The sequence below is a fragment of the Pinus tabuliformis genome, chromosome 9 (assembly GCF_031772625.1).
Source record: "Pinus tabuliformis cultivar Carrire ecotype Pingquan chromosome 9, CPIR1, whole genome shotgun sequence".
In the NCBI taxonomy this organism is placed as follows: domain Eukaryota; kingdom Viridiplantae; phylum Streptophyta; class Pinopsida; order Pinales; family Pinaceae; genus Pinus; species Pinus tabuliformis.
In genome coordinates this window covers 1,101,749,223-1,101,773,233 of record NC_142307.1, presented here as the reverse complement: position 1 = coordinate 1,101,773,233, position 24,011 = coordinate 1,101,749,223, and the positions used below count along the sequence as shown (strand labels likewise).

Below are 24,011 nucleotides of genomic sequence, written 5' to 3'. Positions count from 1 at the left end.
TCTCCAAGCTATCAGTTTTCATACTTCAGTAATAGTTTTTATGTTTCAAATTGCAGTCGATTAATTATTGTAGACTATTAAGTCATTTTCTAAGGATAAATGATTTAATTATTTAAGTGACTTAGAGATAATATCAACCATTGATCTCTAAGATCTTTTAGAAGGGAGATTAGGGTTAGGGATTTGGGCTTAATGAAGGTTATAAAGGAAGCCTAGCGAAGAGGCGAAGACACAACATAATTGTCAAGTGAGTGAGTCATCTTAAAGAGAGTAATTTTCTCTAAGTGTAGGTGGCTCAGTGGACCAGGAATGCATAGGAGAAGTGTGAGTGGATTGAGGGTGAATCCAAGAGGCCGAGTGGAGGAGATTGCAGGGACGAGGTGCTAGAGGGAGATGGATTTGATCTGGAGGAAGCCAAATTTTTGGAGGGCCGAGTTTTCCCTAGTGTGCAATAGTGGCATGCAAGGAGGGCATAGGTCGATTTTGCTGGCTGATCATTTGAGCTAATTTCTTCAGTTCGATTTCTTTCGGAGGATGATTTCCTAGAGGCCGAATTCCTTGGGCCTAATTCATTCTGTGGGAGTTGAGTTACAAGTTCCAAATGTTGTATTTTTCCTTGTATCTCTATGGGTCGAAAAACCTAGATTTTCCAGATTAATAGATGGAGAATTGTTGTGGGTGAATTTATTTGCAATTTGTGATTGTTCTCTCTGATTTAAATTTCGGTTGCATATATTTATTTCTAGAAGTTAAAATACCAGTTATTTTATTTTTGGTAATTCAATATTTATTTGAGTAAATAAATAAATTGTTCGGGATAAAATAATTTGCCATGAGAAAATAAATCTCGCTGGTATTCGAAATTTAACATGGTAACAAAACATTCTAGAAGGCTCTGAAAGAGAGATCTGAGATCACAAGGGTTTGCAACAACAAGTTTCCTTTTTGCAACAATATAATTATTTTCTTAAAATTTTGCAGCTGGGTTTTGTGGCTTTGGTTGATTTGTGGAGATGACATCATTGAGTAGTTTGTGATATGACGACAGGTTGGATGGGGCAACACATTTCAGTCCCTGGCAGGTGCGAATTACCATTATTTTGAAGATGAATGGTCTATGGGATTTTGTGAGCTAAGACATTTAGGTTCCTTCAAATCCAAACCTTTCAGTGGAGCATAAGCTCAAAGGTATGAAAGCAAGCTGCATAATTTTGGATGGTGTGAGGGATCATATAATTCCTCACATATCAAGGAAGGATACCAAACGATAGATGTGGGTAGCTCTGGCCGGTCTTTATCAGATCTCCACTGAAACTAAAAAAATGGTGCTGCGGGGAAATAATGTGAAAATTTTGAAGACCCAAATCCCCTACTGCAACAAACTGATATTACTTCTCCTACTTGTTAATTCATGCAAGTTATTTACTGTGTTACACTGTAAATATCGAAGTAAATACGACTGTAGCCTTCACTAATTAAATTATATGCGGAAACAAGAACTGAGCAAGAAGAAATAACACACACACAAGTGACACCGTTGTTTTTGGACAAATGTTCCCGGAAAAACCCAATGCGAGAAAATCGGTGCAACAACTGAGGGTTTGTATTATTATGCAATAGTTTTTGAATACAATCTTTGGATGCCTTACTGGCTATCCGATACAAAGAATCTGACTGGCAGAGAAATTAGTGAGAAATACCTTACACTATCATTGGAGATTCAATATTGATCCATGCTCTGAATGGCAAGCCCCACACTGCCTCTGCGTCAGCCTACGCAGTTCAACGTCACAACTACTAGGCTCTGCGTCACCCTTCTTGCTGGTCGATTTGCCTCTAGAACTTTGACTCTTTGCCCTTCCAGTTTCACACCTCGGCTTCTGGCTCTAGAACTCGACTCTCCAGCAAATTTCGAATCTCCTCTCAGGTTCTGCGCTGCCTCAACGTGGCTCTACGTTGCCCAACGTGGCTCTGTGCTGCCTCTTCTGGATCTCTCTCTGCCTCCTCTGCAATGTATCCCCGGATCAGGAAACTCTCCAACTGGAAAACTATCCCTGCCCCTCACTGCAAGAAATCTCCTTGATGACCTCTCCAACAACTGCTCCACTGCTCTCTTGAGAAAATCGATCTCTGATCTCTCACTCGATGTGTTTTCCAAATGCCCATCGAAGTCCATCTTATAATCTTCTCGTTGAGTAATCAACGGGCCCAATTTAAATTGTAATCAATGGCTCAGATCATATTGACTTGATCTTCGTCTTCTTCTAGAAGATTCACACCCAATTTTATTAATACCCTTTAATTATTTTAATATCCTAAGTTTAGACTTAGGCATCCATTAAAAATAATTAGTCATTTTAATAAAACTGTCTCCGCGTGGAATTTCCCAAAACGATTTCTGGGTATTCTGGAATACATGTATCCTAGCCTCCCTACAAATTTTGAGGCTTATAGCACATCCGATGCTACCAGTAATCAACACTCCCTCTTAGCGAGGAATGTGCACTAGTAATGCAACCTGCTGAAGCATCACCCTGACTCTGTAACATCTTCCTTTGCGCTGTTGATGTGTAACATCACTGCCCACCAACTATTGCGCAACTCTAATTTGCGCTGCATCTGTGCTGCTGCTGACTGTGGTGAACTGCTTGTCAACTACTGCATCTACACCACAACTCTGTTGCTGCCGCCACTGCAACATCTGCAATGGAAAAACATCCAAAATATTGAACTAACTGTGTTCAGTATGATGCATCTATTGTACGAGTTCTGACTGCTGCTAGACTCTGCACTGTCACTGAAGCTTATGTGTTGCTGTTGACTCTGCTCCGTTGCAACTACACTGCTGCCAACACTAGCTCTGCACTGCTCAGTATCTGACTGCTACTAGCCACTGCATCTGTCACTTTGGCACCTGACTGCACCACCTGACACTGATCCATCATGCTACTGCTGATTATGGGCTCCTGTAGTAAGGTCTTGATCCAAGAGGTGGACTCCTCAAGGATCCTGCCCATTTGTAGTTCTTTTGAACTATAGTACTAGATCACCCCACCTCTCCCCTGGAGGTATCTGGGCAATCATGGCAAACTCCTCCTCCTCAATCTTTGCGGTTGCAGCCCGTGGATCATGTTTCTCGTCCTTGTCCTTCTTCTTGAGAGGACATTGCGTAGCATAGTGACCAAATTCACCACACCGGAAACATTTGATCTTCGAGACGTCCTTCTTCTGCCTCCGCTGCTCCTGCTGCCCCTTGATGCAAGGGCTGCATTCTCCTCCTCCTCCTTGGGCTTCGTCCCACTGCTGCTATTGCCATCAAGTTTGCACTTGACTAAGTCTCGCCTCATCTCTTCCTGTTGAAGAGCGGCCCACATCCCTTCCCAATCCGACAATTTTTCTTTGCCCAGGATACTCTGGACAAATACTTGCCATTCTTCTGAGACTGAATTCAGGGCTAACCTCACCATCTCTGTAGGCTGAGGCGCTGATCCTACAACTGCCAACTGATCTCGGACTTCCTGAAGCTTCGATAGGAACGGATCAATGCGTTCCCCCTTCTGCATCCTCGCGGATCTCATTTTCTCCTCCAAGTACATCTTCCATTGCTCGGAAGATCCTTGATACAACGTAGCCAAGGCATCCCACATCTCTTTGGCCGTTCTTTTGCCAGCAATGTTCCATACAATGTGATCCCTCACTCCGTCGAGGATCAACCGCTTGGCCTTTGCCATCTCAGCCTTGTACTTCTTGAGTGGATTTGCATTGGCAGGTTCAACCACCACACAATCGACATAGGTTTTGAGAGCATGCTCATCTAGAAGGCAGGGGATCCTAGCCTTCCAGTTCACATAGTTGGATGCTTCGTCCAACCTATCTTGATCTCTCAACCCATTAGCTGCCATTTCTGCCAAAACAAGTCGAACTGCTCCCTCTCTCCTCTCCGCAACTGGTAGGCTGGCCTACGCACTCCCTGCTGGAGTTAGTAGATCTGCTCCTTGCTACTGCTGCTCAACAACTGAGAAATATAATTCCTTGGCTTAGAATTCACTGAGGAAGGAATTCCCTCAAAAAGTGTCTTCTTCCTTCTTCTGATGTTTTTCTGCCCCAACAATTGCTACAGAAAACTGCGTCCCACCTGAAGATTGCTCAGTGCTGAATCTGCTATTGTGCTTCTCCCTCTGCCATTGACAAATCACAAACTGGAAATCTTACCTCTCTGTCAACTCACTCAGAGAGAGATTTTCCTCGAGAATCTTGCCCTCCTAGCCTGGATTGCGCAATCCCTCTGGGGATTCGATCCACTGCCTACGCATCACTTCGATCTCCCTCCTTCTCTTCAACGCTGGGCTCTTCTGGTCTGCTGTCTTGCTTCACCTGCACTCTGATACCATGTGAAAATTTGGAGACCCAAATCCCCTACTACAACAAACTGATATTACTTCTCCTACTTGTTAATTCATGCAAGTTATTTACTGTGTTACATTGTAAATATCAAAGTAAATACGATTGCAACCTTCACTAATTAAATTATATGCGGAAACAAGAACTGAGCAAGAATAAAAAACACACACACAAGTGACACCATTATTTTTGGACAAATGTCCCCGGAAAAACCCAATGCAGGAAAACCGGTTCCGTAGCTGAGGGTTTGTATTATTATGCAGTAGTTTCTGAATACAATCTTTGGATGCCTTACTGGCTATCTGATACAGAGAATCTAATTGGCAGAGAAATTAGCGAGAAATGCCTCACACTATCACTTGAGGTTCAATACTGATCCAAACTCTGGATGGAAAGCCCCACACTGCCTCTGTGTTGCCTCTGCTTTAGCCTATGCAGTTCAATGTCATAGCTACTAGGATCTGCGTCACCCTTCTTGCTGGTCGATTTACCTCTGGAACTTCGACTCTCTGCCCTTCTAGTCTCACAACCCGATTTCTGGCTCTAGAACTTGACTCTCCAGCGAATTTCGAATCTCCTCTTACACTCTTCCCTACCTCAACATGGCTCTGCGCTGCCTCTTATGGATCTCTCTTTGCCTCCTCTACAATGTATCCCTGGATCAGGAAACTCTCGAACAGGAAAACTATCCCTGCCCCTCACTGTAAGAAATCTCCCCGATGACGTCTCTGGCAACTGCTGTGCTGCTCTCTTGAGAAAATCGATCTCTGATCTCTCACTCGATGTGTTTTCCAAATGCCCATCGAAATCCTTATAATCTTCTTGTTGAATAATCAACGACCTAGATTAAATTCTAATCAATGGCTCAGATCATATTGACTTGATCTACGTCCTCTTCTGTAAGATTCACATCTAGTTTTATTAATACCCTTTAATTATTTTAATTTCCTAAGTTTAGACTTAGGCATCCATTAGAAATAATTAATTATTTTAATAAATCTGTCTCCGCGTGGAATTTCCCAAAACGATTTCTGGGTATTTTGGAATACATGTGCCCTAGCCTCCCTGCAAATTTTGAGGCTTATAGCACATCCGATGCTACTAGAAATCATCAAATAACATCAAAATGAATAGATCTAAGACCATGACATCTTATCTCACAAGGCTCCAATAGGCTCGTGATGAGCTTGCAACTATCGGGGAAACTGAGTGATTCAGAACTAATAAAAGTTGCTCTGAAGGGATGCATGAAGCACATGACCACTTATGTGGATGGGATCCTTGCTAGGTCGTAGCTTCTTGATTGGAGCTAGTTGTGGGGTGACTTCATCTAGAGGGAAATTTGGCAGAACTGATTGACTAGAAGACAACGAAAGGGTATTGAGGAGAAATATGAGCTTATTGTTGCTGTACAAACGAAAAAGGGCAAAGCGGAGGCCAAGCAGAACCAGAGTGGAGGATCTCCATAGTAGAAAAAGGAAAAGGGCATGAGCAAAGTTAAATGCTTTGCTTGTCATAAGTTTAGGCATTTTGCCAGTCAGTGTCTAAACAAGAAGAACAACTACTGCGCAAATGGAAGAGATGGCTGAGAAGTTTGAGAAAAACTTTGCCTTGGTATCTTGCCTTTTTGGAACCTTCACGAGAGGTGTCTGGTTCGTAGATAGTGGAGCATCTTGTCATATGACAGGGTCTTGATGTTAAAATTGGCAACTAGGGCCAAATTCCACTTTGGACAACGTCTTTGGGGAAGATAATTGTGGCATTGAATTACTCTTCTTGAGAGGACCAAAATTGACCTAAAACACATCAAATTTGGATAAGGAGAAATGTGTTTTTGAATTTATGACCTCTCACATACAAATTGTCAAGGTCGGCCTTCACTTCATGTAGGCTCATAAAGCCCCAACCGTCATGTCTCTTGATCCCCTCCAACTTATATATATAGAGGTGTCCTCCAACCTCTTTTGGCACATTGAAAAGGCTTGATTATGTTTGAGACAGCCGAGCTTTTGGAGGAGGATGAAGGGCTAATTGTTTTTGGGTCTCTCTTCTACAACAGGGACGAGATTCTTTTGTCAGGCAGGCCGCAGATCTTAAAGGAAATTCTGGGCTGTATTCATCATCCTTGGTGCACTCATTGTTATGATCATGTCTATGTTGCAGGAAACGTTGCCCCCAGGTCCGTTTCAGCCAAGAAACGAAACGGAAACGCGGAAACGCGTAACATACGACCTGGAAATGAGTTTCTGACCGTACTGGCACGTTTCATGCTGGGGAAACGTGGCCAGTATGGCTGGAAATGAGTTTCCAGGCCATACGACAGAGTTTCCACTTCATATTGCGATTTTTCTTTTGTTTTTTGTTTTTTGTTTTTTCGGTTCTAATTTTTTATTGGGCAAATAAAATATCTTTTGGATGCTTCTAGATGCCTCTCTCATGTTATGAAAAGACTCTCACTTCATTCCCTCATCACACAATTGAGCAAGTTGTTTCTCTTGGAGACAAACAATTTTAGCAAAGTAGAAAAGAGGAAGAGAGAAGTGGTCTTTTGTCTTTATAGTTTTTGCAGCTTCATAGTCTTTATTGTACTTGCAGCCTCATATATATATAAAGGCTGATTTTGAGATTTGGATATATAACAAAGGTTGATTTTGGATATTCCAATATTTCTATTTTCATTATGTAATCATTCATGAGTAAATGTGATGTAAGTTTAATCATAATGTTTAAACTTTAAATATAATAAATTATAATGTGTATGCTTTATGATTGCACATAACATTTCTTAAATGTCCTAAATTCTAATATATATATATATATATATATATATATATATCGCATTTTCCCGTTTCGAAAATTTGGGGGTGTCACGTTTCGTACCCGTGCCTGTTTTGGAAACTTGTACCCGTTTCCCCGTTTCGTGAACTTAGGATCATGTATATCTATGACAGCGAAGTTAATAGGACTGGGTGTGGAAGAATCTGTCTCTTATTTCAGGTTCGAGTTTTCTCTAAGGCTGACCACAAGCATCTATAATGGGTTGGTGTGTTTGGGTATACTTTATGTTGTGAAGATTTTATTCTAATTAGGCCGCAGCCGCAGCCTCCTGGAGTCCTTCTCGTCCTGGCCGCAGGTCTAATCTAGACCGAGACACTTCAGAAAGTCAGCTGCAGGCATGAGATAAATTCGTAGCTCTTTGAATGAGTGGATTTGTTCTTGTTGTTCCAAAATTATAAGCTGAAAGGTAGGCCGAGCTCTTGTATTACTTCTGGGCTGAACTGTGAACATTGTTGGAAGGATCATCTCTTCTAGTGAAGCCTCTCTTCACGGCTGTCACTTCAAGGTTGATCACAGGTCTGTTCTAGGATTTATATCTTGATCATCTCCAAGGATCAGTGAAGGGCTGTGTATTGTTTCTCTGTTGAACCACAACTGAAATGATGTCTATTGAATCTATTAGGTGAGATAGGAAGAACAGAAAGAAACCCTTATCAGATCAAGATACCTCTGCACTATGTCATCACTCTAAGAAGGCTCAAATCAGCAAGTCATTGTACTCTCTTTCTTTGCTGAACATTTGATATTAATAATAAGAAGATTCGATCAAGGGTTTGTCCCATCTTGGGGTTTTTCCCTGGCTTGAGCCATATCTTCGTGTTCACTTGTCTTGGCTTGTCTTCTGCATTTACATTTAATGTTGTTTCATTAGTTACTCTCATATGATGATGGTTAATGTGATGATTTGTTAATGGGCTAATGATCTCATGAAGTAACTAACCTAAGCAAAGAACATGTTAAGCTAAAATTAACACGGTTTCAGAGCGCAAGTGAAGATAAGCCCAAGCCATAGTGAAAGTGAAAGCTATCACTGAAAGAAGTTCGTTGATAAAGTCTGAAGATAAGGCAAAATTTTGAAGTACACTCTGAATTTCCTGACCTCTTGAAGGAGCTGCAATGCAAAACAACAAGGAGTTAGGGTTCGGTAACTGGTTTATTCTAAGCTGCCTGGCAAAGTCTGATTTTGGTTTTTGAAGAACTTGCAGTTGCATGAGACCCTAAAGAAGACTTATCACTGGCATTTGAAAAGATCGATTCTTATTTTACTTCAGGCTTATACCTTTTCAGCCTTATCTAAGGCACAAGATAACTACATCACAAGCATCTAAAGAAGGGTCAGATATCAGTCTTCAAATTAGCAAAGAAAGAACTCTGATCTCCTTTTGGAGAAGCAGAAGTCTGTCCATTGTACAATACTGAGTTTAAAGGGGATTCCACTATAAAGAGTTTATTACAGACTTGGTTGCCACAGTGGCAGGATTTGTACCTTATTAAAGCTGCCCATCAATCAAGGCACAATTGTTGATATAATCAAGCTCCTTATCTACTCTTGTAGCAGTGGATGAATTTTTGATCAGTCACTGTGGCCTGAGCAGGAAACAACGAAGCAACATCCTTCACACATACAATCCAGTTCACAGTATCATGGTAATCCTGAGCATTTTTGTTTTGTTACCTATAGTATGAAGGTCCTGATACACATTGCAGTGACATATTCTCATATGTGATTGGTTCAGTTAGTTCACAATTATTCATGGTCAATATCTCTATTGAAGCCAAAATTCAGAGCCTATGTTGATGCATCCAACATATAAGAAAAGTATTCTGTGTGTAAAAGTTTCCATTTGACAATGCATGTTATAAGGCCATTTAATCTATAACTTCTGTCCAGTTCGTTCTTGAAGGAAGGCTTGTTTGATGACGCACTTGAACCTCTTTCTAAGGGCATAAAGTCTGAGTAGAAGGGTTTTGGTCCCTCTTCTGAACCTATTATCAACTATAAAGCTGGAGAACAATTCGAATTCTGATATATTTGGCAACCTTATCCAAAGCTATCTTTATATGCACCAGTGGAACAATTGGAAATATATGATCATCTTTATCTTTATGTTAAGATTTGATCTAAGGTTTACTAAGCGTGTTTGGCAAATCTGAAGCTTGATCGAATATCTTCAAGCTGTAAGCATCGCTGGCTCTATAAAAACGCATTTCTGTGGAATTCAAGAAATCAAATTTGTTGAGGTGTCAATCTGTCCTAAAGATTACCTTGCACAGCAAACTACCTGTGACCTAAATCAAACTCCGAAATGGACTCTTGCATTCAGTAAACCTGTAATAGATATCTAGCAGTCAACCTCTGGAGCTTCGGATCTGAGCAATGAATTTGGTTCAATCTCCAATCTCTACTTGAAGTGGCATCGTCACATCTCTATAACGGTCATTTGGAATCATCCCTCAAAATAGCTCACTCTTCTACACTCTCACTCATCTATGGCTAGAGGTCTCTCTCATGCTCATGTCTACTCACTTTAATGCTAAGTTGCACGAAACGGGGAAACGGGTACGAAATGTGACCCCCCCAAATTTTGGAAACGGGGAAACGCAATATATATATATATATATATATATATATATATATATATATTAGGACATTTAAGAAATATGTGCAATCATAAAGCATATATGATACATTCTAATTTATTACATTATGATTAAATTGTCAATTGTCAATGCATAAACTATAAGTCTCTTAATTTACATCACATTTACTTGTGAATGATCACATAATGAAAATAGCAATATCCAAAATCAACCATGAGAAATTTCTAATTTCTTGTCTCGTGCTTGATTGGGAGTCTCCTCCTACATAGTCGAACGAACTTAGTGCTCTTGACTAAATACAAGTTCCATACCCTAGTATCCTACGTGCTCTTGATTATTGGGAGTCTTCCCTACATAGAGGGCTTGGTTCTCTTGATTAAATACAAGTTCCATACCCTAGTACATGACAAAATCCAATGGAAACAAAGTAATCCCTCCAATCCTGAAATCCTGAAAAACAAATAAGTCTGCTGGATTTTGAGTGAGATCAGAAATTCTACTTTCTCCATATGAAATCCAATGAGGGCGAAACCACTCTCAAACATCTTGAGTCATTTCATGGTAATGTTAAAAATTTAAGTAAAAGTTTTTGGATTTTAGAGAGTAGCTTGGAATCATGGACATGGAGCATACATAACTTATTAAGAACACCGAGCAACCTTTTCACCCTAGCAGATCTCACAGGATTAGGGAATGATGTCGAAAATATCCTGAGGATGAGGGACCTCTTGTGTAGTGTGTGCCACAAGAGCAGCCCTCAGTATGCATCTGACCCACAGTTTGGGATTTGGAAAGAGCCACCTATCTGACCAATAGGTGTTGTGAGATTTGTTTGTGTGACTTGTATTTGGATGCAAGTGTTCCACCACTTGACACTTGGTTGTGTTTGATTCTTGTCTGTGTGACTTGTTTGAGTTTTGTCTATGTGATGTTTGTGTTCCATCACTTAATTTTTTAGATGAAAATTGGTTTGAGTGTAATCCTTGTCTATGAAGTGACATTCTCCTTTATTTTTCATTTTCATCCTTTTACTTTAAAAATTTAACATTACCATGAACTGCATATCAACATTAGGGCCATAGGCTTGAACATTAGGCTGCCCCACTCAAAAAAATCCTCTTTTTTATAACTTCAGAGGCATCTAGAAGATATTTTAGTCACCCAATAAAAAATTAGAAGAGAAAAAATAAAAATAAAATACAAGAAAAAGTCAAGTTAGAAGAGGAAACTCCGTTGTACGGCCTGGAAACGCGTTTCCGGCCGTACTGGTCACATTTCCTTCTCGAGAAATGGGCCAGTACGGCCGGATATGGTACGAGTTTCCTCGCTTCCGGCCGGAAACGGACCCTTCTCCAACGTTTCCTACAACTTAGCTCTAATGCCATGATCTCGTTATTTAGAATCAATGTAATGGGAATGACATCACATCTCTGGTAGTGGCAATATTGCATCTTTGTTTCAGCATATGCTGTTGCCCTATGATCCTGCTTTATAAATCACATGATCTCGCTTTGTTTTTGGTCTCGGCCTCTCTTAATCACATATGGTCTCACTGAAACAGAACTATATAATCTCACTCTATATGGCCATCAATCTATTATAGGGCAACCTCTGCATTATGGAATTCTCCCTTCTATATAAGGCATATTCAGCTCAACATCATTTACAGTATTATGATATTGTTTCTGTCTAGAAGCCATGATGACAGGTTGAAGTTCCTGTAAATTGATGACTCTGTTATAGTCTTGTTCACAATCGAACTTGTGAACAAGACAGTCAGATAACTTATGTTTGAAATGTCATTTATGAAGAAGCTGCTGGGATCTTCTAGTAAAAGAAAATACAACAATTTTGATAAAGAATGCAGCTCAACTGAAGCTTTTATTTTAAGATCAGATAGGAGACGAAGTGCATGGTACTGTGGAACAGTCTCTTTTGGGGTAACTCTCATCAGCACAAAATCAAAGGTGCCCTGAACGAGGTGCATAAAAGATTCTATGTCTTATCAAGCAAAATAAGCAGGAGATCTTGATTTAGACATCTTGGTTGCATTAAGCCAGGATCTTATAGGCTTATGATTTTAGTCACCTGAATGCAAAGGAACCTTCCCCATCATGGATCAGTTTCTCATGGAAAGTCTCATCTCTCGTATGGGTAATCACCTTCAGAGGGAGCTATAAAATCCCTGGATTAATAGCAGCTTGCAGATGGTTATGTTGCAGGCAATGTTATCTTCTCGATATTCAGAAGGAGCTATAATGTTTGGAATCAACTATTGATGTTGTCTAGCAAGAAGATCATCCTCTCCTTATCAATTGTTTACGAAGATGGATAGCTGGTCATTAAGATAGTATGATCTGAAGTACACTGCAGAGTGTGGCTGGATTGACAGTATGATAGGTGGTAAGAAGCACATTTAAGTATTGTATCTCATGAGACTCACCTTTGTTTCTTAAAGACCAAAATCTGTTACTCAGAAGCACTATTGAAGCAGAGTGTATAAGGCAGCCAGCATGGCCATCTAAGGAAATTCTTCAGTAGCCATTTATGCACATTGTTATATGTTACAGAGTAGGATTCAAAGAATCCTGTATTTTTCATATTAACATTAGATACCATTTTACATGGTACAACAAAGGACATCCCTGTTTATGGAAGAACTCGTACCAGGATTATGGCCTGTTTGATTACATTAATAAATTATCTACTAGGTGGATGGATCTTACGATGAGCGGGCTCCCAGATGGATACTTTGCACTCTGGCAAGACAAGCTTAGGCTTGTGGTCTCCCTGAGTAAGAGGGAGTAAGATCAGTTAAATTTTTTCTTCATCATGAAATGCAAGAAGCAGAGGATTGCGAAGTACTGCTAAGATCTCTGTTGTAAATCAGTAGGTCTATAGAAAGCTGTGTATACATCTATATGATGCTGGGTGGAACTATAAGGCTTCCATTGACGACTCGGTCAACAATATCATCACCTAGATCTAGTCTCGATCTATCCCCTATATGAAGTAATCTTTGATTAAGATGGAAGATTGAGCTCTAGGACCTCCTGAAGGCTTGGGGTACCTATTGAGCTATGAGCGGCCATAGGGTGAGTGGTTCACCTTCCCGTATAGGTGCGTGGTGTACAGGGTGAGTGGTTCACCTTCCCGTATAGGTGCGTGGTGTACAGGGTGAGTGGTTCACCTTCCCCTGTGACAGATGACGTGTGTAGGTTGAGTGGTTCATCTTCCCCTACGATTGATGACACGTGTGTAGGGTGAGCGGTTCACCTTTCTCTACTGTTGATGGCATATGCTTAGAATGAGTGGTTCACCTTCTCCTATGGCATATGAGCAGGATGAGTGGTTCACCTTCTCCTGTGGATACCCTAGTGAGAGATGCATATAGGCATCTGTTGACATGTCAGGGTGGCACGTGGTTCATCCTTTCTCCACATGTAGGATGCTCATTCCCTATGATTGGTGGTTGACATGTCGGTGGGACGTGGTTCATCCTTTCCCCACGTGTAGGATCCTTCCTACAATTGAATGTGGTGACTTGTGTTTGTAGGATGCGGTTTATCCTTTCCCTACTTGTGATTGTAACTTGTGGTTGTAGGACGTGGTTCATCCTTTCCCTACTCTCGGTGATTTGCATACGTGTAGGATGTGGTTCATCCTTTCCCTATGATGGTTGTGATGTGTGACTGTAGGAAAGTGGTTCATCCTTTCCCTATGTGTGGTTGTGAGCAGGATGTGATATATTCTTTCACTGCTATTGATTTAGTATCATCCTACCCCTGTAGTTTGGGGCACATGGCAAGTACCTCTCATCTGGCCAATGAGTTGGGAAAAGTGGATAGGGACCATAACACTACCGATAGACGCATTGCCGTACTCACTGTGTCTAGGATGTATGTTGTTCCACAACTTGATCTAGGATCAAGTATGATTGAATTTCTACCTCTAGGCTGACTTTTGTGAGTGGAGAGTGGTAAGGTCTTGTGACTCACTCTCAATCGATTCTTCTTCATTATTGATATTAGTGTTCAACAGAGTAGAAATGAGAAGAGATGTAGAGATGGTACACGACGACGGGATGGCACGATGATCAATGACAACAGATAGGTTGGCAAGTGGAATTCTCCCTAGTTGAGAGGGAGTGTTAAAATTGGCAAGTAGGGCCAAATTCCACTTTGGACAGCTTCTTTGGGGAAGATAATTGTGGCATTGAATTTCTCTTGTCGAGATGACCAAAATCGACCTAAAGAACATCAAATTTGGATAAGGAGAAATGTGTTTTTGAATTTATGACCTCTCACATACAAATTGTCAAGGTCGATCTTCACTTCATGTAGGCTACTAAAGCTCCAACCATCCTGTCTCTAGACCTTATCCAACTTATATATATAGAGGTGTCCTCCAGCCTCTTTTGGCACATTGAAAAGGCTCGGTTATGTTTGAGACAATCGAGCTTTTGGAGGAGGATGAAGGGCTAATTTTTTTTGGGTCTCTGATGGACACCTAATCCTGGACACCTAATCCTCAATGGGTTAGTGTGGAAGCCGAATAGATAAAAGGAATTCCAAGAGACCTTGGGATGTGAAACCCAACGGTCAAACCATGTACTATAAATGTATATCACTTGTTAATAAAAATATATTCTCATGTTTTATCTTTCAGATTATGTTGCTGCCCATGTGTGTTTAACATGGTATCAGAGCAGGCGTATTCTTGCCCTGCATAATTAATTTGAGCCATTTGTTTTATGGCCTTTATGTGCAGATCATTTCTGCCATCAATTTTGCATTTCATGAATATTTTCTCAGCTAAATTTTAGCTGCAACCTGTCATTTCTCCAGCGCCATTTTTGGCCTCTTTCTGCCATATTTTCTCTCTGGGCTCTCTGCGCTCTCTGCCATATGGTATTGTTAATCATTGTCTGTGCCCTCTGCGCTCCCTAGGCTGTACATAATTGTTCGACTGCATTTTCTCTTCGCTCCTAACAGCTGGCGCCGTCTGTGGGAATCGAAGGTAGAGATTCTTCGTGCAGAGAAGAGGTGTAGAGCAGCAATTCGCTTGAGATTTTTCCAGTACTCACTATATGGAGCAAACCCAATTGCTCTATCAAACATCAGTTGATAAGCGGATTCCTTGATGGACCTATCTGCAAAGGCCGAGCTGTTAAGAATCGCCTAGTAGATTCACGATTTTAATTTTATCTGTGGTGAACAGGTAAAATAAACATATATCTCCAACATTCAATTCAATGATTACAGAGGAGAATTAGAATCTGGAAGTTCATATGTCTTCATTCTTTGTGTTTATTACATACAGTTTCGGTGCGTTGTATTGAATGCATATGTATTGGAGTTGGGTATGTGTTGAATGTTGTGTAATCTCTTGAATTGATACATATCTCTCATACCACTGGTTATCCGCTCTCCCCATTGTACTGTGTTTTACCACTGGTCTTGCATACCACAATTCTTTGCCACCGCATACTACTCCTTAGAATGGTATAACAGCGCTGCGATTTACCATTATTCTCTGACATGGTATTATTTTCTTCAGAAGAATGTCAGTTTGTCATGGATCTTTTCTGCCAATTTTATAACCTCCCTCGCTCCTCTGACATAGTCCTACTACGTTGCTCTGCTACGCTGCTCGAATTGTGCTAAGACTGTGAATTTGGACTGTTGGGCTTCCATATATGCTGCAGGCCTCTGCCCTCTCCACGTTGTTGGCCTCCATATCCCCTCATCGTTGGAGAGATCTATACACCGCTGTTGACTAGTTCTCAACCCATTTCATTAATTGCACGCACTGTTCATCGATCAAAATGCTGGGACACGCGATATGTTTGGTTAGTTAAATAAAGCACAGAATCCTGGTGAATGAACGAAGGGAATGTGCAGCAGATAGAGGCGACACGGAGCGAGCTTCAAGTATGTTTGTAGTTAGTTGATATGATTCAAATTGACGAGATTCACGGTTCATATAAAAACTGTTTTGGTAATCTAATCCTCTTCTGAAAGAGGAGGATTTCAGGATGCAGTTTTGAACTCCAAGGAAGTTCCATTTCTTATATATTCTATTGGCTGCCATATATATTCTATTGCTTGATGAGTAACTGTGTATATACATTTACGCTGTGCAATAAAATGTTATCTAGCAACTCCTTCCTCGGCTGCAAGCAAGGGTGAATTGATGTTAAAGAGCAGGGTATTCACTTGTATCAGGCGACTTTCGAGGAGAGGAAGTCCAACTGAATCTGTTCCACTAAATGTGTTGCATCTTCCCCGGACAATATTTGTTAAAATACACGATTGCAGAATGGAAAATGCGTCACGCCTCAAACTGATTATTGATACGTGTGCATATCATAGAGCACTCAATGATGGATGAATGAACGAGAATACATATGTAATCAACATATATATATATACACCTGTGTTTGAATCCGTGAGAAGGCGAATGTGGGCTTCTTCGGCCTCCTCTGGGCTCCTGAGAGGAGCTGGCTATCAAAGTCTATAAAACTTCTATTCTTTGTATTCAATTACGTTGGAAACATGGTCAAGATGCGTTGATTGATGGTTTGATGAAATATGTGACTAGCTGTGTGAGAAAGAAAACAGGACGTGCATTGGCGTTTTATTAGAGAAGAGGAAATTGCTCATCATTTCATACATTCGGTGAGAAAAGCTGCGACCTAATATTTTCCTCACATATTGACATCTACGTCGGGGAAGGCAAAGGATCTTTGTTGTTGAGGATCGAAGGGTTGATCATTGAACTCGAAAACTATGAACTGTGGCATAGAATATATTTGGTTACAACTTATATATATGCAACATTGAAAACTCCTGCAGCGTACAACGACTAAGTCTTGGTATGCTATACTTTCTTCTTGAAAACCATGTGTGTTTAACATGTATATATAGTGGATCAATAATATGCCATGTGATGGGCATATGTGGTATGAATGTGTGGTACCATATGATATGAAAGCATCCTATGCGTTGGTCATTTTTCTTGTCGATTCATCTCCCGCTCCCTCACAACTACAGTGTGACACGCTCCATTTTGTGCAGTGTGTGAAGTCTATTAGTGCTCGTAAAGATAGGTGAATGCAACAAACTTTGGCCACTAGTGGTTGATGTTTCCAATTCTTCCCATTAATTCAAGAAGGGAATAAAATTTAACGACACAATTCAACACACTTTACCAAAAAAATAAAAATAAAATAAAAATGGCCAGAATCAATGAAGTATTAGAGTTCCTCAAAACTCTGATATTGTCTACTACTCATGATACATTAAAAGTCAACAAAGTTTCTCTCACAGAAATTCAGCACTGTCTACAAAATGCACAAGAGAAAATTGATTTTTTGCAGCTTGAATCTCAGCGACAGTAAGAAGAATTAAAACAGAGGAGTCATTCTGAACATGTTTCTGTTCAGAACATTGAGACTGCAACCCATCAGAAACAAGTCAATAATGTTACAGTTGGTTCAGATTTAGTACCCAATAAAGCAACAGTTGTACATGCAGATGCAGAAACTCAGTCTGCACTTCCCAAGCCCATCATCAGACCTTGGGAATAACTTGTCCACAACAAGCACAGAACTGGTCTTGGATATGACAAGGAATTGTCCTTTCATATTCCAGACTACTCAAAGCCAATTCAATTTCAAACTGCTGGATTTCTTGAGGATGATTCATCTTCACCTGTTCTTCATGACAGTTCACCTCCAGCTGTTCCAGATTTTGCCCCTCTTCCACAGCAACAACAACAACAGATTGTGAAATGCCAACATTGTGATCGAGTTGGCCATTTGAAAGATCACTGTTTTGATCGTTATCCATGTAAGCACTGTCATAAAACCACTCATTCTTCAAACAGATGCTTCAGAAACAAACGTCCTGCAAGAACAAAGATTCATCTTGGATGGATCACTTCTTGGCAATGGGCATCAACAACCAAGAAGATATTCCAATCACATGTCAGAACTTGTTCCAGAGTATTGAACAGTCTTGCAGTTGAGTTTTCTCCATCATCTCACCTTGTATCTGACAGGGGGGGAAATGATGGTCATCTACAAGCTTCAAAGCCACATCAAGCGAGCCTGAGCCACAACTTGCCACACCAGTTTCAGAGTTGTAGCCAGAGACAAAGATGCCCCTGAGCATGCCATCAGTTGGTAATCTGGGACACTTCCTCTAGCAGAAGACTTCAACTTCTTGCCAGCTTCGGAAGAATTCCAGGAACAAAATTGAGAACACTTCCTCTAGCAGAAGACTTCATCTCCTCACCAGTTTTGGAAGAGTTCAAGGAATTGCATTAAGCATTCCAGAGTTGTTGGTCATCCTTAAACCATCACAGGTTGAGACTTCCCTTTTAGGTTGAAGTTCTCCCTTTTATGCGGGGTGAGACCTCCCTTTCATGGTTGAAGGTTTCCTTCTTCAAAACAATAGGATCACTTCCTCTAGCAGAAGACTTCAGCTTCTTTCCAGTTTTGGAAGAGTTCCGGGAATTGCACTAAGCATTCCAGTGTTGGTGGTCATCCTTAAACCACCGCCCTTTATACCAACATTTCAGAGAGCACATTCAGCCTAGTGCTGCCATGCATTTTTGCACATTTTGTATTACAACTCTCTTATTGGACTCATACATAACCCTTCGGATTAAGGGGGGAATGTTGGACACCTAATCCTCAATGGATTAGTGTGGAAGCCGAATAGACAAAAAGAAGTCTAAGAGACCTTGGGATGTGAAACCCAACGGTCAAACCATGTACTATAAATGTATATCACTTGTTAATAAAAATATATTTTCATGTTTTATCTTTCAGATTATGTTGCTGCCCATGTGTGTTTAACAGTCTCTCTTCTACAACAGGGCCGAGATTCTTTTGTTAGGAAGGTTGCAGATCTTAAAGGAAATTCTGGGCTGTATTCATCATCCTTGGTGCACTCGTTCTTATGATCATGTATCTCTATGATAGCGAAGATAATAGGAGGACCAAGCGTGGAAGAATCTGTCTCTTATTTCCAATGTTCCACTAAGACTCCGGTGCGGGGAGACGCGGGTGTGGGGAGACACACAGGGGGGACGTGTGGGAGTACCCTCAAATTTTAGGCAAATTTCAAGGGTGCGGGGAGACATCGGGGTATATATATATATATATATATATATATATATATAATTCAAGTTCGTATTCATTGTTCAATAATGAAAGCATAAATATTAAAGAGACATATAGTAATATGGATACCAATACATTGGAAATTGAAATTTGATCCACACATAAAATTTAAATTCATAATTGAATTAAATAATGACATACATTGATCCATCCTCATCATTCATTTTGTTACATACATCATTCATATGACATACTCATTATTCATCCATACCATCAGATTTAGTAAACGAATCCAATAATGAAATATTCAAATACGCTGATCCATATCATTCATCATTCATCATTCTACAATCTGCGTTGATTTAAAAATTAAATTCATCATTCTAGAATCTAAATTGCAAGAAAAACATACTAGTATATTACTATATACTATATATGAGACACCGAAGTTTTGAGGGGTGATGCCCATACGCACCCCTTTTGGGGAGTCTCGTCCCCCACACCGAGGAAACACACCCCCTTGCGTCTCCCCAAAAAGGGTGCGTGGGGAACGCACCCCAAGTAGACTTCCTGTCCCGGGTGCGTGGGGTGCAAGGGGTGCGTACACCCGACCCTGGGGGACGTGCCCCTGTGGAACACTGTTATTTCAGGTTTGAGTTTTCTCTAAAGCTGACCACATGTATCTATAATGGGTTGGTGTGTTTGGGTATATTTTGTGGTTTGAAGATTCTATTCTAATTAGGTTGCAACCACAGCCTCCTGGAGTCCTTCTCATCCTAGCCGTAGGTCTAATCTAGACCTAGACACTTCAAAAAGTTAGCTGCGGTATGAGATAAATTCTTAGCTCTTTGAATGAGTGGATTTGTTCTTGTTGGTCCAAAATTATAAGTTGAAAGGTAGGTTGAGCTCTTGTATTACTTATGGGCTGAACTGTGAACATTGTTGGAAGGATCATCTCTTCTGGTGAAGCCTTTCTTCAAGGCTGTCACTTTAAGGTTGACCACAGGTCTATTCTAGGATTTGTATCTAGATCATCTCTGAGGATCAGCGAAGGGCTGTATATTGTTTGTCTGTTGAACCATAACTGAAATGATGTGTATTGAAGCTATTAGGTGAGACAAGAAGAACAAAAAGAAACCCTAATAAGATCAAGATACCTCTGCACTATGTCATCACCCTAAGAAGGCTCAAATTGACAAGTCATTGTACTCTCTTTCTTTGCTGAACATTTGATATTAATAATAAGAAGATTCGATCAAGGGTTTCCCCATCTTGGGGTTTTTCCCTGGCTTGAGCCATATCTTTGTGTTCACTTGTCTTAGCTTATCTTCTGCATTTACATTTAATGTTCTTTCATTAGTTACTCTCATATGATGATGGTTAATGTGATGATTTGTTAATGGGCTAATGATCTCATGAAGTAACTAACCTAAGTAAAGAACATGTTAAGCTAAAATTAACACTTCACCAACATGACCAGGGGCCACATGGATGTACATGTGGAGCTTGGTGACAAGGCCAAGTATGTAGTAGAAGATACTAGGATTATTGAGTTTCAGATGGACTTAGGTGGCATCGGGAGGTGAACGAGGTGTTATATGTACTAGGGTTGGAGAAAAATCTCCTTTTAGTTTTAGCCATAGAAGACAGAGGATTAGAGGTCAGCTTTACAGGGCGTGAAGTGGCTGTTGGGTCGAAAGGAGTTGTTCTTAGTAGGAAGCAAGTGATCAAAAGAAGGGAGAGGGATCTCTATCTGTTGAGAGGACAACTGGTGAAGGATCTCATACATGAGAGTGACAACCAAAGTGAGATTTGGTATAGGAGGATGGGACACCTACACTATAGAGCTCTACTGATGTTGCAAAGGATGACCACTACTTTTCCAATGATGAGGGTGGATTAGGATACAATGTGTAAAGGGTGTGCACTTGCAAGCAACCAAGGTTGCACTTCCTCACAGTGAGACTAGGTCTAAGGGAGTGCTGGACTTGGTGCACTTAGATATTTGTGGTCCTATGTCCATGAAATCAATCATAGGGTCCTTATACTTTGCGACATTTATAGATGATTATTCTAGGAAAACTTGGATCTACTTCCTAAAGACTAAGGATGAGGTATTTGATCAGTTTCAGGAGTTTATGGCTCTTGTGGAGAACCATACATGGAAGAAGATTAAGGTGCCGAGATTAGATAATTGGGGTGAATATACCTCTAATTAGTTCCAAGATTTTTGCAAAGAAGCAAGAGTTCAAAAGGAGCTCATAGTACCTTACAATCCTCTGTAGAATGGGGTTGCCGAGAGGAAGAATAGGACCTGTTGCACACTTTTTGTCAAAGTTCCAAGGAAGAAAATATGCCAAAGATTTTTCAAATGATTGGATTGTCAATTAACAATTTATTGAGTCTTTGTAAACCCATTCAACAAATTTATAATGTAAATGATGCTAGTAAGATTGTATATGTATGTAACAACCTAGGTAAGCCTATTATTTTGGCGAAATTTCATCTTAGGAGGTTTTTCGTCTAACTGATTCATTTGTGTTTGTTAAAATTGGCAACCAAGGCAAAACTTCATGTGGGTCATCTTATTCATGGCTGATAATATTTTTATTAGATTCCTCTCATCGAGAGGTGTAGGATTGATATAAAGATCATCCGATTCCGATAAGTATTCATGGAGATATGAATTTATTTTGATTATGGAATTATTATCAAGCCGACCTACAACTCATGTAGGCTCAGAAGCCCAACAGTCGCATCTATTCACCCACCAACGTTGTGTATAAATATAAGAGGACTTTTCCTCATTTGGACTCACTCATCTCATCACATCTCTCTCTCTCTATTGCGCAGATATGAGTCTCTTCTCTACTGCGCTGAAATGGGTCTCTCTCTCTCACACATGTGAAGCCGGAAGCTGTTGAATTTGAAGCTGCAACTGCAGAAGTAAAGATTGACTTGCGTGGCCTAGAAGATCTCCTCATCTGAACTGCGCTGTAGGTTCATCTGAACCTCCTTTGAAAGCCGCAACTTTTGGTGGTGGAATGAAGTCAATCCGACGAACGGTTTGCAAGATATCGACTGCCCTAGTTTGAAGCCGGAAACTGCTGAAACTGAAGCTGCAACTGCAGAAGTAAAGATTGACTTGCGTGGCCTAGAAGATCTCCTCATCTGAACTGCGCTGTAGGTTCATCTGAACCTCCTTTGAAAGCCACAACTTTTGGTGGTGGAATGAAGTCAATCCGATGAACGGTTTGCAAGATATCGACTGCCCTAGTTTGAAGCCGGAAACTGCTGAAACTGAAGCTGCAACTGCAGAAGTAAAGATTGACTTGCGTGGCCTAGAAGATCTCCTCATCTGAACTGCTCTGTAGGTTCATCTGAACCTCCTCTGGAAGCCGAAACTTTTGGTGGTGGAATGAAGTCAATCCGACTGTCGGTTTGTGAGATATGGTCAGCCCTAGTTTGATAATGAAGCCACTAGTGCTAATGCTACTGATCTAGGGTTTGCTACTGCTGATATGAATCAGATTTATTGTACTATTTCTCTCTGCTGAATTATTGAAGATAAAAGAAGATTTGATCAAAGGGTTTCCCCACACATTGTGGGGTTTGTCCCTGGCTAGCCGCCACATCTTGTGTCTCTTGTCTTGGCTTGTTTTCTGTCGATCGTTTAATGTTCTATCTGCACTTTACTTTATGTACATGTGATTGCTAATCGGTGGAATATAATAAGAAAAAGAAGTAAACTGTTATAAGCATAAAACATAACATAACTTAACATGGTATCAGAGCTGAGGTGAAGACAAAGCCCGAGCAAGAGCAAGAGCAATCATCGAAGAGAAGATTGGCAAGGCTATCCTAAAAGAACTATGGGGTCCTCAACACTCTTTCCTGCCGAATATAAGCTCCGTGAGAAAGCTGACTATCACGGATGGAAGATGTCTATCGATCTATCCCTTGAAGATCAAGGAGTGCTGGACCATGTAAGAGGCAATATTGTTGAGCCTTCATCAAATGCATCTGCTGCTGCCTGGAACAAATGGAAAAATGGAGAAGTCAAAACAAAGAAGATCATCCGGGACTCTATCGACAAGCGCTTGGTGGCCTACATCTCTGATCTAGACACCTCCAAGGAAATCTACGACAGACTGGTGAGTTTATTTAAAGTTAATGATGCAAATCAAGTTTTGTTTCTTAGAAATAAGTTGAGGGAAATCAAGAAGGGTAAAGATGAAAGTATGCAAGCATACTTCTTAAGAATCACCGAGATCAAGAACGATCTCCTATCTATTGGGGAAACTATGACTGACAGAGAAATGGCACTCACAACTCTTGGAGGATTACCATATGAATGGTATGTGTTCAGGACTACTCTTTTGAATTATAATGTAATTCCTGGTTTCAAGGAATTAATGGCTAGATGCATTCAAGAAGAAACAAGGGAAGAAGTGCAAGAAATGCCCATGCCTAAAGGTCCTCCTGCTGCCTTTTCTTCTCATGCAAAGAAAAGAAAGGACTCACACCAGGACGATGATCAAAATCCCTCTGATGGCAAATCAAAGGAATGACAAATTCAACAGCAAAGGTAAGAGGAGAGCTGGAGATCGAGGAAGAGGACAACCATTCAAGAAGGCTAGAAAGTCCACGATGTATTAAATGCACTTGACCTCAAAAGGAACCTAGTGTCCATCTTGGCAATGGAAGACAGAGGCTACAAGGTAACCTTCAGCAATGGCAAGGTATGTATATGGAAAAATAATGTTAAAGATGCCTTTACTCTTGGGTTTAGTGTTGATTCATTATATCAGGTCGATGGAAGTCCGCTAGGAGTCATGTCTTGCGACACAACGCTTCAGTCCGAACTTTGGCATCAGAGGTTTTCCCACCTTCATTACAAAGCTCTACCCGATGTAAGACAGATGGTAACAGGGATGCCCGAATTCCAAGTAGAGAAAGAAGGTGTATGTCTGGGATGTGCCAAAGGAAAGCTCAAAAGGGGACCATTCCCCTCAAGCCAAAGCAAGACCTCCGATAT

The 24,011-nt window shown here is 40.6% G+C and overlaps 1 protein-coding gene across 4 annotated transcripts in view; it reads left to right on the top strand.

Moving 5' to 3' along the window:
* Window positions 1-24,011, top strand: part of LOC149152511 (uncharacterized) — a 185,178-nt gene that overhangs the window by 117,463 nt on the left and 43,704 nt on the right. The window lies entirely within an intron of this gene.